General features: G+C 48.0%; 1 protein-coding gene across 7 annotated transcripts in view; it reads left to right on the top strand.

Moving 5' to 3' along the window:
- Positions 1 to 17,112, top strand: part of LOC105710429 (box C/D snoRNA protein 1) — a 151,104-nt gene that overhangs the window by 83,333 nt on the left and 50,659 nt on the right. The window lies entirely within an intron of this gene.

The raw sequence follows: 17,112 nt of genomic DNA, 5'->3' as shown, positions 1-17,112 counted from the left end.
ACCATAGGCACTTATAACATGATGGTTAAGTATATGAGTACCTAAGCATAGAAAAGGTACAATAAAAATAGAATCGTATGGTACCACTGTAGTACGTGTGGTCCATGGTTAACCAAACTGTCGTTATGCAGTGCATGATTATAAGTAAATAAGGCTGTTCCCACGTGGCTTAATGTCAGTTAATGTTGAGAACCACCAGCTTCTAGGCTGGATCAAACTACCTCTAGCTATTTTGTGTGCCTACGCCTAGGCCACGTGACATAATGCAGGCTTGTTGAATTGACTTAAATAGGTTTGGTTTCTCAGCTCCTCAAGCACAAAGAATTGTTTTTGCTGCTGCTTTTTGTGTGTGCGTGTGCTAACCCAAAGTGTCAAAAAGAGACACACAAGAGGTGAAGAGGTGTCAGATGTATAGCTGTTTGTCAGTACATTGTTCTTCTTTCTTCCAAATTCCTGGGTTGTGACAGCTCAAAGTATCTGTGGTTAGTACAAATTTAAATTTAGTTATTGTTAAAATTTCAAAGCCAGATGAATTTTGATTCATCGGTTAAACAAAGAAATATGTTGCATTACACTATTTGACAGAAGCAATAATTAGTCACCATAGGTTACAGTATTTAACCGTCCTTGGCACTCAATAGAGGAGGAATGAATGAATGAATGAATGAATGAATGAATGACAAAATGGAAATCAGGACAGTACACTGTCTCTCATCTTATTCTTGCCTGTTATGGGGGTCTCTAGCTACTTCAACTACTTTGATTCTAAAATTCACCACTAAAATTTTATTTGGGCCTTAGGTTGATCTGTTTAATTTGTAAATGTGTAGCCCAAATGAATATCACTGTTTTGGTGATGCTGTATTCAAAACAACTTCCAAGTGTGAAATAATCTTCAAAGTAAACCAATTTCTGGGCTGGGACAATGTTCAATAACTGTCACTGCAGAAACTGGGCACCTGTAGATGGTGTGTCATTTCCTCACAGTGGTTTAATGCCCCATCTCCTCTCATATATGGTCCCCTCTTCCTTTCTCCTCTGACTCAGAGCCTAAAACACAAGTATGAGCCTCACCAAACTTCTGTTGCATCTGCTCTGGAGGCAGGCGTGGTTCTGTGAAAGCAAATGTCACTGCAGCAGCCATCATTTAAGACGTCCTTTAAAAAAATTCCAATTTCATCATTTCACAGAAGAATAGATCAATATTTCTACAGTTAAGAGTTTAGTTAAAAACCCTGCTGTGCAATGAAATAATGCATCTGCTATTGGCGTAGAGCGACTGGGATGTTAATTCCCTGGTTTTGTGTCAGTTAAGGGCAAATTAGCCTTCCAGCACCAGTCATGACTCATTATGTCATTATGTAGAAGGCACTTACTGTACCTCCACTACTATGCAATTTAGATCCAATAAAAATTGTGACAGCGTTTTTATCCACTTCATTAAGCTACTAATTTCTTGTAAAAAATGTACATTAATCTTTTTATAGCTTCATGCAGAGTGGCATATTTTTAGACTAACATTGATTAGGTCCTGGTTAAGAATAATTTTCACAGTACTTTTAAGAAATGTAAATAAAGTTACAATAATTTAATTTTTCAACATAGTTATGACAGTATTGATCTTAAAATGAACATGTTGGCTGAATTAAATGTGTAGCCCAAATGAAATACAGACTGAATATTTAAACATGCAACAAATTACAAAGCACAGCTTAACAATACCCTGAAAACAGAATGAAGAGAGGGAGCATGAACCTTCATGGAAAATATTAATTGCTCACATTTTAAAAGAGGTAAATGGGGATTTTTTTTTTTGACATCTGACTTTCCCTACCCAAATGTTTAAAAAATACAGCAAAAAACAGTGTTCCCCTTTTGATTTTTCATTGCTTGTGAAGTACGAATGACTCTTCCACCTGAATGTGTAAGGAAAAAGTAGAAAAGAAGAAAGTTCCCTCTGCCAGCGTTCTGATATTAGTGGGTCAGAGTCAGAGAAGACAGTGCCCAGGGTTTTCAGAGGGCACTGTGGGCGGTTGAGGGCAGGGTGTTGGCACCTGTGTATTCAGTGACAGAAGTTGCTCCCTCCGCTCTAATCATCTACCTGGAGCTTTTGGAACAGGGCTGAGGAAGCCGCGAGTCACGTCCTCATTGGCCGTAAAGGTGAGCTCTGGATGCTGGCTGGCATATCATGCAATTACTCAGGCTTCCCATTAGATCCTGACCTGCCTGGCTGGACCTTGTCTTCTTGCTCTGGACTCTGAGCTGTGCTCTGACTTAGCTTCCTGCTGGCAGTGGTGTCTTTTGCTTTCTCAGGTGAACGAACCCTCTCTCTGTCCCAGCCTTCAAACCTACCCCATTCTAGCCCCTCCGAAAGTATCTACCATGTCAGCCCCAAGCGGTCTGCAGGGAGCTAGAGGCAGTGATGAATGATTAGGCTTTATTGTAGGAGATACACAGAGTGCAAACAGTACCATGTTGGAGTCAAAGACTTAGATTCTTCCAGTCAATATCTGTGTCCCCTCTCCAAGACTGTCTCTATCTCCTGTTAGAAGGCTTTGTGCTGGCTAGGCTCGGTGGCTCACGCCTGTAATTCCAGCACTTTGAGAGGCAGAGATGGGTGGATCACCTGAGGTTGGGAGTTCAAGACCAGCCTGACCAACATGGAGAAACCCGGTCTCTACTAAAAATACAAAAAATTAGCCAGGCTTGGTGGCACATGCCTGTAATCCCAGCTACTCAGGAGGCTGAGGCAGGAGAATCGCTTGAACCCGGGAGGCAGAGGTTGCAGTGAGCTGAGATCATGCCATTGCACTCCAGCCTGGGCAACAAAAGCAAAACTCTGCCTTAAAAGAACAAAAAAGGCTTTATGCTGGATGATTTGCAAAAGGCTGCTATAGAACTAAAGTTCTAGGATATGAAGACCCCCTTCCACAGGCTGTGCATGGATGCTCATTTCCTTGCATTTTTTGAATATATTGAGCCCTGTATCTTTCCCAAAAGGTTAAAGTAGAGGTGGAGAAGAATTTCCTGCCTTGTAGCATCTTCACTTCCACTGAGACAGTGTAAGTCAGAGCTGTTCTAAGTGCTGTGAGCAGCCAGCTATGTCTCAGTACAAAAGACGCTGCAGCTGATGCTAAGAGTAATTATGATCTCATTATCAATGTCCAGGTCTTTGGCTCTGGAAGTGTGGTTGTCCACCAGCAGGCTTGTGTGGGACCAAAGGCCTATTCTTAGCCCATAGCCCAAGCAGCATCTCTCCAGCCCCTGGGTGTTCCCTAAAGAGTCCATAGCAGCTGGAAACACCTGCTCTGCTTTGTAGCTGTCCCAGAGTGGGGGCTCAAACAGAGCCTCCTTCCCTGGCATTTCCCAAAAGCCATTCCTCTTTGCAGTTGCTGCTGCCGCTTTCCAGATGTTAACTGCTGTGCCATCCTGTTCCTGATAGTAAAGGTTGCCATTTCCATTTGTACAGTTTCAGTTACTCATTAGGAAGAGCAGTCTCAGCCCTTACCTCTGAGAGTGTCACCGTCACTCTGTGAGGCAGGCAGATGACCCAGAGAGACAAAGTGACCAGCCCAAGGTCACACAGCTGCTCTGCAGCAAGCAGTAGAGCCAGAAGTTAACATCTCGTGTTCAGGATATCAGAGATTACAAAATGCTTTTGGTCACGGAGCAGAATCATAGTTAAGAGCTTGGGCACTGGAGTTGGTAGATTTGGACTCAAACTCCAGCTCTTCCACTTACTGAATTCCTTAGTTCGAGTATATTACCCAATTTCTCTGACCCTCTGCTTCGTCTTGTCATCTTTACCAGTGGGGATAAATGCTTTTTAACCTCGCATGGCTATGCTGAGGATTTTTTTTTTTTGAGACAGAGTCTTGCTCTGTCACCCAGGCTGGAGTGCAATGGTGTGATCTCGGCTCACTGCAACCTCCGTCTCCAGGGTTCAGGCATTCTCCTGCCTCAGCCTCCTGAGTAGTTGGGATTACAGGAGCCTGATACCACACCCTGCTAATTTGTCTATTTTTAGTAGAGATGGCGTTTTACCATGTTGACCAGGCTGATTTCGAACTCCAGACCTCAAGTGATCTACCTGCCTCGGCCTCCCAAAGTGCTGGGTTTTCAGGTGAGAAGCCACCGCGCCTGGCCTATAGTGGGGATTGAATGAGATAAAATGTGAGTCACCCAGCTGCATACCTGGTATGTATCAAACCCAATCAATGGTAGCTATTATTATGTTTATTATTATTGCTATGAATTAATTTGACTCTCACCATAACCCCATGCAGCAGGTATTCACTTATTCACGTATGGACATTTATAATCACAATACCTAAAATTGACAGAAGGGAAGGATGAGACTTGGCACGGTTTGTTAGAATCTCCTCAAAACCTGCTCTTGTATTTCTTTCTGCCTTTGCCCAGTGCCACTTTGTCAAGCTCCAGACCCACGAGGCTCCTGCCTTTTTCTTTCCTTGCACATGCCCAGGCTCCTCGCTGCTGGGCCTCATGCCTGGGTGACCTCCAGTTCTCAGGCCACATGCCTGACACCGATGCAGTGGCTGGAAAGCAGGATCCAGCCCAGAGGAGGAGCTGAGCCGTGCCCCAGGCACCCAGCCTCTCTCTCCAGGAAGAACTAGTGTTCTGGGGTCACATAATTACTCCCCACAGAAAGCTCTTTCAACTTAAGTATAGGGTTCTGCATGTGACGCTGTCTGAGAGGCAACCCTGGGGACAGGCGGGAGGTTAAGTTCTGTTTCTCTTCAAAACAATGATTCCTCTGAGGTTTATACAAATACTCAATCAGTTTCCTATTATGACATTGTGAAGGAGCTGTTGGTTGCATCTTTGTAATTAAGACTTGAAGAGAAGTCAATGACAGTGAATAAATTAGACTTAGATGCTTTTCACCCTCCCTGTCCTTCTTTTCCCTTATACCTTAGCATTCTCTCAGGGTGGGGCTGCTGCTCTGGATTCTCAGACAGGTCTGGCCCCCTCATGGCATCAGGTGAAGGAGGAGGAGGCTGTGGGCTGCCCCCTCCCCACCAGGCTGGGAAGCCCCAGAGCTTGGGTTTGCAGGCTCCTTTGCCAGATGGTATTTGATACGAATATTGATGTTAATGGCGTTTGGATGATGACATTGTCTGTGGCAGGGGCTTTATTACTGTTATGAACAGCACGGTCCTGGAGGGAACCATTCTGTTTAGTTACCTTTGTGTGAGTGTTGCAAATGTTTAACAGATAATTATCAAGAGACAGTGTTCTAGGGGATTTGGGTTATTGCTGGATTCCCAGGCAGGTCCTGAAATCAGTCTGTGCCACGGAGCGGCGGTGCCTTGGTGGAGTCAGTGGAACTGCCTGAGATGATTCCCTTCCCTTCCTGCAGAGCGTGGTCACCCCAACCTTTCCTGCCTGTCCTTCCACAAGACATTCCTATTCTCGGAGGGTCTGCTTTGTTGCAACCTCTCCATAACCAGATACATCAAAACCTACCTTTTACACTTCCTGGGGGAGTTTGAGCTTCTTCCTATTAAAAATGAATAATAAAATCCTCCGCTTTCATCCTAATGGGGTTAGTGGGAGGTGTTTAGCTTTTTATAGCTACCTAGCTGATCGAAAGAGGCAGATGAAGCCATCACAAAATTAAGGAAGAGGTCATCATTAGAAGACCAGAGACCAGAGTCTTTTAAAAGCATTTCTGGTCTTAATTCAAAGTGCCTCTCTGGAGAGCTTTAGCAAACTGAGCCCTTGGGTTTTCTCTGTTGGAACCAAAGCTTTGGTAAGGTGAAGACTGTAGCAGGCTTCTCTGCAAGGCCCGTGGAAGGACCAGTCCCTTCAGAGCAAATATGACACTTTCAAGATGGATTATGTGGTAGATAGTTAGGCCTGTTTCCCTACATCAGGCAAAAGCCTTCTGCCCTTGTGAGAAATGAATGAACGAATGAATGGGACCTCAGGTGTTTTCACAGCCCTGCAAAATGGCTTCAGAGGTTGGGTTGGCAGTTGCTACGGACCAAATGCTCCTGGGATCTCAGCGATCAGGCAAAGTGGGAAATCAGGAGGCCGAGCCGAACTCCTGGAAACAGCATACAAATGGATTGTTGTGTGTGCTCCTGGCTTGGACAGCGCAGCTCTAATCTGAATACAAAACAGAGAAGATGCTCTTTTGCTCCTTTCAGACTAATGATTTTGTCCTTTTTCCCTCTCCTCCTCATTTTATTTCTTCATCTATAACATCTGCAAGAGGGCAGCCAGACTAATAAAACTGCGCTAAGCTCCTCTAATGCCAGCCATTGATCCAAGGGTGGGACCCGATTAATCAATGGGATTTTAGCAGTGTTCACATCCCCGAGGGACATCAGGCCCAAAGACAGTTCTTGCCTCTGCAGTGGGGAGGAACCTGAGAACTGATGGAGTGATTCTCTAGCTGTAGATTCTGGGAGATGGTGAGAGGCAGGGTGCCCACCCCCCAGGAACGGCCTTTGTGGCAGTATCGGAGGGCCACGGTGGGCGTTTGATGGCTTTGCTTTGGGGATGTTCACTTGTCCTGGCAGTGACACCACTGCAGGATTTGCGGGACCCAAGGCCCCTCTCACATGACTACAGGCCTGAGAAGTCGTCTCCTGTAACCCCTGCCATTGCGCAGTAGGGGAAACTGAGGCCCAGACAGGGAAGGTCATACAATGAATTAGTAACACTGTAGAACTACATTGCAAGTCTCCTGGGCTCAGCTCTTTGCCTTACCAGTGTCTATAATGCTGAGTCAGGATCAGAACCTGTTGCAACCATCAAATGGTTGATGTAAGCAGTGATAGAGAATTGAGGCAGGATACAGACACCCAAACTGAAGAATTCAGTTTGAGAAAATTATAACATATTTAAAAAATAGGCTGGATATTCTTTTTCTTCGTCTTTTTATTAACGTTTTAAAAATTTGGGGCTATTACCTATATAAAAGTGCATAAAACATAGATACAATCTGACAAATAATTTATAAGCAAATACCTTTGCAACCGCCACCCAGGTCAAAACTGGAGTATTTCCAGCCCCACAAAAGTCCACTGCATGAGCTAAGTGTCCCTTCTCTCAACCCTCTCCCTCCTAGAAGTAATCGTGATCTTGATTTTTGTGATGATCATTTCCTTGCCTGTCTTCATAATTTTACACCCAAATAGCATATTGCTGCCTGCCTTAAACTTTATGCAAACAGAATCATACTGTGTGCGCTCTTTTGTGTCATTTCTTTGATCTAACATTGTGAGATTCCAACACTGCGAATTATTTTAAAGAAATCTACTAGAACACTGCCCTGGGAAGTGTGACCCTTAGCATAGCTCAGGCTAGGTATGGGTGTGGCAACAAGGGTGCCCCAAAGAGGTTGTTTTTTGGACTTTGTTTCTGGTTGTTCTAACCAAATCACTTTTATTTATTTAAGCTTCAGGGACCTGATTGTTTCATGAATTCCCTCAAAATATACACTAATTTTAGGGTCACATAATTGTGTGGAGGTGGCGGGAGGTTTAGATCTCCAGGCTGTAGGGCCAGGGGTGGCAATCCCAGAATTCCTTCCTTTGAAAGGAGGCACCTGACTCAGGCTGTGAGCCCCCTGGGAGCAGGAGTTGTTTTATCTGTCTTAGATCCCCAAGGCCCAGGATGGAGTCAGTCTATAGGCGGAGATCAATAAACATTTGTCCAGTGAACACAAGAATAAAGGTCACTCAGCACAGGCCTCTGCAGGACGCCTGAATTTCCTCCACAGTACAACCTATGACTGTTTCCTTGGGGGTCTGATGGAGGCCCACTAAATGCGAAAAACCAGGTTGTTGTTGGAGGCAGGAATCTTGATCATCCTTGATACATTTGTGTCTTACATTCAAAAAGACCTTAGGAAGGTCGGTTTAACCAGACGTGCTATTTCTCTAGAAATGCCATAAAGGGAGTGAGAAAGAGAAGCTTTTGTTAAAAACAAACAAAGCCTGCAATGTGCTTTTGCAGAGTTGCTGGAGAGTTGGGCGGGGCCATCCAGGTCTCCTGGCCCTGAGGTGGAGGCCCTGTGGCCACAGAAGCTTCTCCAGGTAGCTCTGAGTCCACTTCTGGGGTCTCCTGTGCACCTCCTGCCGACTCAGGAGAGATAGCGGAAAGTGGAGCCATCTCTGCTGCTCTGGTCAGCTGGGCAGGCTGCATAGCAGTTTGAAGGAAAGTCCCTGTTTTCCACTTCCTCCTGTCTATGCTCAGTGACCCCCGCCTGCTCCAGGCAGCTCAGGCATCAGACAGCTACCGTGGCAGCCACAGATGCAAATGCATATGGCTTGAATTATTTTTGTTTTAATTTTTTTTAAAAGCTCACCCTTTGATGAAATATGTAAGGCAGTCAAGACTCACAAGAGGCTAGACTCAATCCCTTCAGCGCCGCTGCAGGCTCTCAGAACTTTGATGGAATCCGTCGCAGCCCCAGCCCCACCCCTACCCCAGACACTGTAATATATAAGCACGCATTTATTTGTAGGATGATTCATTAAGTCCATCTTCCGCACCAAATGTGATTCCCATGACTGTTTTTTGACTACCAGTGTTCAGTTAAGGGTTTAGTGGATATTTGGCGATGGGGAAGCATTGGTTAATGCATGATGGGTGAATGCTGAGGGGTCTAACTTGGCTGTGGACGGAAGGAAAAAGACCTCCTCCACAGCCACCCGGGTCTCAGTGAAGGACGGGATGGGAGCACTCCACCAAGAACCACTGCCTGTCCCCCAGCCCGGACCCGCGGCCAGGGAGGAGGTTCCGGGGAGCCCTGGAAGGAGCCGCGGGGAGGCTGCCTTCCTGGAAAGCCACGCTTGGAGCTGTCTTCAAAAGCGGCGACGCAGCCCCCGGCGTTTGAGCACGAATAAATCATTAGCATTTTATTTACAATTCTGGGTTTACAATTCCTAGAAACGGATCCTGCTGTTCAGCGCGGATTCCTGCTTCGCGGGATTTCCCCAGCGCCTCCTTCCACCTCCCATCTAGGGGGACCGGGATCCTCAAGACTTCCCTGCGGTGCGGAGTGGACGGGGCGGGTGGTCTCGGGAAGTGGGGCGCCGTCTCTCGGTCCCGCGTTTCCCGACGACCTCGAGCAGAGGAATTGTATCCTCTCGGTTTTACCAAGAAAGGACGGTTCGTCCAAAGAGGGCTGGGCGTGCCCAGGGTCACACAGCTCGCGCTGAAACCTGCGCCCCAGTCCCTGGCCTGGGAACCCCGCCGCGCAGCCGCGGACCTGGGAGCCCCCAGCGCTCAGCCCGGCTCCGCTCCCCGACGGCACCGCGCGTGGCCGCTAGATGGCAGCCTTGGTCTCCGCCGCGGGCGGGCGGGCGGCCGCGCTCCCAGGGTCCGGCGGGGCCCGCGCACGGCACCGGGGAAGGTACTGCCGCTGGCACCCGAGAGACCAAATGAAGGAAAGAGTTTCTGGAACGGAGCGGGGGCTTGCTCCGGGCTCCCACGGCGCGGGGTCCGAGGCGCGGCGCTCTGTCTAGGGTGGGCTCCGCCGGGCGGGGGCGCCTTCAGCTCCTCTTGGGCAATGTCGGCCGCGTGCACAGGGCCCGGGGGCGGCGGGGCGAGACCGCGTGGGGTGAAATCCGCGGCAGGAGGCCGCCTAGATGTGTCCTGATCCGGTCCCTTTAGACGTGACTCATGTTCAAAGCCTTCTCCCTATCTCCCCTCTTCCGCTCCAGACCTGGGCATGTGGAGTCCCTCCCTAGCTGGGAGAGGCCGCGGGCCGGTCCCTGCCTGCCTCTCAGCCCCAGCGATGCCCCTTCCACCTGGACCCACAATGGCAAGTGGAGGCACCCGCCCATCTCCTCGGCGGCACCTGTGGGCGAGCAGCGATTGGCACGTCTCGGAGGCTGGAACACCGGTGATTTGGGCCCAGTGGCCGGAGAGAGACGTCTGTGTGGGTAGAGGAGGTGGTGGTGCAAGGCCCTGTCTTTCCTACATCAGAGGGGAGTTGGGACTCAGGGAGCTGGGGTCAGTCCTCTTGTCTCTGGTGTGTGCACCGATAGGAATTCATGGGTTCGTTTCATTGGCCCCTTTCTTTGGGGCTCAGAGTCATAGGGTCTCTGCTTTTAAGGTCTGACATTACAGTGCTGGGATCTGCCTGACTTGTACGTGAGGTCTACAAAGGACCCTCTCACCTCCCTTCTCTATTCACACTTCTTCTTATGTGGCTTCTTTCTTTTCTAGGCGGAAGGGGCTCAATGTTGTGAATTTGACCTGGCCTACAGGTCATCTGTATGCACTGGGCAGCAACAGACCTGAACTGTGCTTCAGATTCTGAGAAACTGGGCCTTGTCCTGGCCCTTGGAGGTGGGGACACTGAAGCCCAGAGGGGGAAGGCCTTTGTCAAGGTCACTTGGGGCATCCAGCTCTCCCAGTCCAGGATTCTTGCTGCTGCCAGTCCTGTTCCAAAGACTTCGTCTGGATCCCAAAGTCCTTGCAAAGTTCTATACCTTGCATTGCTATTTTTTTTTTTTTTTTTTTTTTTTTTTTTTTGTTGAGACGGAGTCTCTCTCTGTCACTGGGGCTGGAGTGCAGTGGTGCAATCTTGGCTCACTGCAACCTCCACCTCCCAGGTTCAAGCGATTCTCCTGCCTCAGCCTCCTGAATAGCTGGGATTATAGGAATGCACCACCGAGCCTGGCTTTTTTTTTTTTTTTTTTGTATTTTTAGTAGAGACTGGGTTTTACCATGTTGGCCAGGCTGGTCTTGAACTCCTGACCTCAGGTGATCCACTGGCCTCTACCTCCCAAAGTGCTGGGATTACAGGCGTGAGCCACTGTGCCCGGCCTGCATTACCTTTCAGAATCGTCTGAAGCTTTGTCCCTGAGTGCATGGGCCATTGGTTCCTAGGAGTGGAGTTGGGCACTGAAGGGGTGTTGTACCTCAGGGTGGCTCTCCAGGCCTTGCCTTCCCCGGTCTGGGCCCTACAGGTCAGGTCAGATGAAGGCAGTCGGGGACTGGTGGTGTGAACATCGCTTGATCCTATCAGTAGCTCCCTGGGAAAGCCACGTAGTACAAGGAGGTGAGTGGAATAGATATCTGCCACATGTCCCTCTGTTAACATCACAATTTCCATGACAGAGCCGCTCTCTAATGGAGCCTGTCAACTCGGCTCAGGCCCCAGTGGCTCAGAGCACACTTCCATGAGAGGGCCAGTGTGGGATCTGAGGCATGAACCGCGCCTTGCACTGGGAGGAGGCATAGGGCAGCAGAATACCTTTTCAAAATCCCCTTGGAAACCAGTACCCCGCACCTATCAGGCCTGGCATCAAATTACCCGGTAATGATTCCATACAGCCATGCAATTGGCCAGGGTGGCAGGGAGCCCACCAACAGACCAAGGGGGGAATGTGGCTGTCTCAGGGGGTCTTCAGTTCCAGCTCTGGGTCAACAAGCCGTCTCTGAAGCTGCTGGAGAAGTACCCCTTTGACAGCGTGCGAGGGCCTAGAGCAGCCGTCTTTATTGGCAGCCAGAGAGACTGTTTGGGGAAATGGAAAAACTTGTGTCGGCGGCGTCAGTCTTGTAAAGGGGTAGCCAAGCAGTTTGCAGCGTGTTCTGTTCCTCGCGCTGTTGCCACCGCCTCGGCTCCTCAGAGCTTGCCGGGGAGGAGAGAGGGGGAGGAGGTGACCGAGTTCACGTCCCCACCGCTGCCTCTCCTGGAGTGATGGATGGCTGGTTGCTCAGGCGGGGGAGCGCCTGCACAGCTCCCTCTGCAGGAGCGAGCTCAGCCTCCCACACCTGGCACCGAGGCTTCAGCAAACTCCCATGGCCCCCAGTGCACGAGAGTGTGGGCCCTGGGTCAGTTAGCTTGGCCGGCTACTTCGGGTTAATGAGACCGTCCTTTGCAGTTTCACCCTGATCTGTCGCTTCCTCTGGGCTCTGCTCCACCCTTTTACAGCAAACCCAAGTGTGTCTTCCTGAGGCTCAGGAGGTACCAGGACTCACCTGAGTCTTCTGAGGGTGGCACTTGGGTTAGGGAACAATTTACCTGTGACGGAGACAGAGATCAGAGGGTAGGTATTGGGTCATCTCTTCTTTAAAGGATAGTACATTTTAGAATTCCATTAATTGAGGGCTCTAGTTAATCTGTTAAGTACAGGAATAAGATTCTATTTTGTCTTTCTTTTCTTTCTACTCCAAAATGTTCTTAGTAAGTCTTTCGTAGCTGGGAATTCTGCAGTCAGAACCTGGGGGTGGGGAATGAGGGTTGGGGAGGAAGAGCTTGGGGAGGAGAAGCCTCCCTGCCCCTCATCAGAAGGAGCCTTGTCTTTGCAGTTTGCCTCATGTCAGGGGATCATTGAGTTTAGTTCATGATGAAAACCAAGTCCCAGCTGTGGCTTCAGGGCAGGACTTGTGGATGCTTTGGCTTCTAGGGGCCCAGGTGCTTAAAAATGACCTCACCAACAACGATGAGGGAAATAATAATGTACAGCAGTTTCCATTTCTTGAGCACCTAGTATGTGTCAGATACTGTGTGCTTTACCTCCATTCTTTCATTTGATCTTCAGAGCAGTCTTGTAAAATAGGTGTTACTGTTATTCCCATTTTACAGTGGAAGAAACTGAAGGTCAGAGAGATTAATTAACTTGCTTAAGGTGACGCAGCTGGAAAGAGACAGAGGCAGAACTCAGCCCAGGTCCTTTTGGTTCAAAGCCTTGCACTTAACCACTCTGCTCTATTGCTACAGAAACCTGCAGTTATCTTGTTGCAAAGCATATTTGTAGTTTGGGGAAACACCGTTTAAAATTATGTTACAGTTTTACAGTGAGTCGCTGTTTGGTTTTGCTGCTTCTCTCTCTCTCTTGTTCTAAAACAGCGAAACAAAAACAAAACCCCCAAATCTTTTACTTTCCAATGGGTCAGTTAGCTTGGGTCAGCCAGATCAGAGGAAGAAGAAACTGCTGAGTTTTCATTGTTGGTTTATGTGAAAAAGAAGTCACCTTAAAAATTATTCATTAACTTAACCAATATGTGATGCACTTACTGTGATGCCATCTTGAGTATCTTCCTTATGTTTCTGTGCCTTGTTTCTGGTGTGCCCCAGAGTCCAGATGGACCTGGAGAAGTCTGGAGTCCTCCCTTAGTACTCAACCATACTTGCTTTTCAGCCTCCATAAGGATGGAAAGAGGGGTACCTGATGAGAAATCCCTGCACAGGCTGCTTAGCCGAGTCGGCTGCGAGTTGGCTCAGAGCCAGAGAGTGTGAGAAACTTTCAAATTTCAAAACTGCCCTGGGCCAATTTAATAAACTTCTGCCACCTCCATCCTCTCCACATTTTTGAATTCTCAAATATTCACTCCTATCTAAGACGCGTACAAGAGTGAAAGGATTTTGGAATGTTAATAATGCAGAATTTTACAGCACAGCAAGGTGAATTCTCCAGGGGTGATGGTTAACATCTGCTTTCTCTTTTCCCAAGGTAACAATGGGGAAACCTGTACACAAAGGCACACACCAAGCCAGGACTGTGAGGGCTGGGTCTCTCTCTCCGTCTTTCTCTCTCACTCTCTCAGCAAAGAAGTAAATTTTTCGCAGATCTGGCACTAGGCACAATAACTAGAAAACTTGGATGAAGCAGGCGTGACAGTGATAGGAAAAAAACTAAAGCTAGTCTCTTGGGGACACTTGCTGCACTGTGAACAAGACCGTTTCTTCCAGGGGTTCTGAAAGATGGCATGAAGCACTCTCCTTCCTCCCAGTGGGGCACATTCTTAGCAATCAGCATCAGAGCTCTGGTCTTGACATGTCCTCCTCCCGGCAATTGACAGGAGGCTTTGTGTCAGAAGGAGACAAATGGAAGGAGCCATCCAGCTTCCAGATGTGGGTTCTGATCCGTAGTCAGACGCGTTATCCATTGCGCCACTGGCTCGTGCCTAAGATGCCGGTTCTGGAGCGCCCAGGGAGTCTCGGGCTTGCCTCTTAGGGGGTGTCTATGTTTCTACCATCGAAGCTGCTCTCCAGGGTAAAGGGCTACCAGTGAGCTCCAGAAGCAGAGGAACCTGGGTCCCAGTCCCAGATCTGCTGGACAGAACCCAGGTAAATGACCTCTCCCATCCTTAGTCTTCTCGTTTGTAAAATGGAGAGAATAATACTGGCCTTGTGGGTTGGTTAGCACTGAGGCTGACTCAATACACAATAACGCTTTCAAAAAACCACACATAAATATCTATAGTCCACACTTGTTTTCTAAGACCTGTTTCATGCCCTTCAAGCTGCACATCTTATGGAATAAATTATTCTGTGACTTGGAACTAGGTGACCCGGAATCTACTTTCTGACCTGGCGCAGCCCTATAGATTCACTTGAATAGGCCTATGGAAAATGATCCAGATTCAAATCTTGGAGCAGCAGAGACATCCTTTGAAGGGAATCTCTTGGTTAGTTCTACGGCGAAAAAACGACCCAGAAATTATTTTTTAAAATGAAAGGTGTCGGCTGGGCATGATGGCTCATGCCACCCAGCATCAGAAATCCCAGCATTTTGGGAGGCTGAGGCCGAAGTGGGTGGATCACGAGGTCAGGAGTTTGAAACCAGTCTGGCCAACATAGTGAAAGCCCATCTCTACTAAAAATACAAAAAAATTAGCTGGGCATGGTGGTGAGTGTCTGTAATCCCAGCTACTCCGGGGGCTGAGGCAGGAGAATCAATTGAACCTGGGAAGCAGAGGTGACAGTGAGCTGAGATTGCGCCACTGCACTCCAGCCCAGATGACAGTGAGAGACTCCATCTCAAAAAAAAAAAAAAAAAAAAAAAAGAAGAAAGGTGCCAACCTTATGTTTGCAGCCACCCAGAGATTTTTATCAGGGGGTTTTTGTGCTGGAACAAATGCTGCTCTGTGTTGCAGCAACATCTTGCAGCTCAGAGAAACGTGAGGAAGTGGAATGGCCAGGCCTCTCTGTATGGATGCCGTCTTAGCCGAATATTGGAAGCCCTGAACCAGTGCACTGGCTTCTCTCTTTCCTGTGCATAATGCAATTTAAATCCCTTGTTAATTTCCAGGTCGAGTTTCATTCATGAGGATAATCTTTAATTGATGTTAAATATAGGGATCAAGTTAAGTGCATTATTTCTTTTTTACAAAGTGCTAATTGTTCATGTTCTCATAAATTATTTTCTCTTCTCATGTAGCAGATTTTATGAAAGAACTTCTCAGCCGGTGCTTTTAAGCTCATTGTATGAATATTATCCTGTAATCAGCAGGTCGTTCAGATCCTTCCTGTGCTGATGATCTCCATGTCACCCTTCAGAGCAGTAAGGAGAAGAAAAATGAGCTCGCTTTGAGTGTATGTATATATGGGTAGGCTCACAGATGTTAAAAACAATATTTATTTCTGGCCAACATGGTGAAACCCCATCTCTACTAAAAATACAAAAATTAGCTGGGCATGGTGGCACGTGCCTGTGGTCCCAGCTACTCAGGAGGCCGAGGCAGGAGAATCGCTTGAACCTGGGAGGCAGAGGTTGCAGTGAGCAGAGATCGCGCCACTGCACTCCAGCCTAGTGACAGAGTGAGACTCCGTCTCAACAAAACAAAACAAAACAAAACAATATTTACATCCAAACATTTTAAAACTTTAAGCGTATTTTTTCTCAGCTGCTTCTGTTCCTGCTAAGACCCTTAGGGGTTCGGCCTGAAACTAGCTTTTTTTTTTTTTTTTTTTTTTTTTTTTTTAAATGGAGTTTCGCTCTTGTTACCCAGGCTGGAGTGCAATGGCGCTATCTCGGCTCATCGCAACCTCTGACTCCTGGGTTCAAGCAATTCTCCTACCTCAGACTCCTGAGTAGCTGGGACTACAGGCGTGCGCCACCATGCCCAGCTAATTTTTTTTTTCTTTTTTGTTTTTTTTTTTGAGATGGAGTTTCGCTCTTGTTACCCAGGGTAGAGTGCAATGGCGCGATCTCGGCTCACTGCAACCTCCGCCTCCTGGGTTCAGGCAATTCTCCTGCCTCAACCTCCTGAGTAGCTGGGATTACAGGCACGCGCCACCATGCCCAGATAATTTTTTGTATTTTTAGTAGACACGGGGTTTCACCATGTTGACCAGGATGGTCTCGATCTCTTGACCTCGTGACCCACCCACTTCGGCCTCCCAAAGTGCTGGGATTGTAGGCATGAGCCACCGTGCCCGGCCGAAACTAGTTTTTTAAAAAGGTTCATTAGTGTTAAATATATTCACATTGTAGTGCGACTCTCACCACCAGCCATCTCCAGAACTACTTTCATCTTGCAAAACTGGAACTCTGCACCATTCAACAGATCCCCATTTCCACCTCCCTACAACCCTGGCAACCACCATTCTACTTTCTATGAATTTGATTACTAACTTGATACTAAGTGGAATCATACAGTATTTGTCTGCTCGTGACTGACATTTCATTTAGCGCAATGTCCTCAAGTTTCATCCATGTTGTGGCAGGTGTCAGAACTGATTTCCTTTTAAAGGCTGAATAATATTCCCTTGTATGTATAGACCACGCTTTGTTTATCCATTCCTCTGTGGATGGGCAGTTGGGTTGCTTCCGTCTTTTGTCTATTATGAATAATGCTGCTATGAACCTTTGTGTACTGCCTGAAATCAAAACAGGAGAGTTCCCTGACTCCCCTTGCAGGACATGTTACAGGGGCATGGTTCTCCTGTTTGGTTCCTGGCAGCTGCTCAGACCCCTGAGGGGAGTAGGAGCATGCAGACAGACAGGTGCAGGAGCCCCAGTGGGCGTGTGTTACAGCGTGCCCTTTTAGCCCTGTCGTGGATTGGCTGAGTGTTAACCAGCTCAGTGGACCCTCTGCCTTTTCGCAAGGGCAGAGGGCCATGTGACAGCTTTCTGTATCCTGAGCTCTTGCCCAGAGTACCTAGAAGAATCAGATCACACATGGGCTTGTAGGATGAATGCAGGGTTTTACTGAGTGGTGGAGGTGGCTCTCAGTGGGACAGATGGGGAGTCAGAAGTGGGACTGGAGTGGGAAGATGATCTTCCCCTGGACCCTGGCCATCCAGCCGCCAAACTCCTCTCTGACCACCTTCAGTCAAACTCCTCTCAGCATTCAGGCGTTCCTCCTCTTCTCTCTTTCCCTGCTGCATCG

Source organism: Aotus nancymaae, unplaced genomic scaffold, assembly GCF_030222135.1.
Source record: "Aotus nancymaae isolate 86718 unplaced genomic scaffold, 86718_ANA_hifiasm-v0.15.2.pri h1tg000007l, whole genome shotgun sequence".
Taxonomy (NCBI): domain Eukaryota; kingdom Metazoa; phylum Chordata; class Mammalia; order Primates; family Aotidae; genus Aotus; species Aotus nancymaae.
This window is presented reverse-complemented; position numbering and strand designations above follow the sequence as displayed.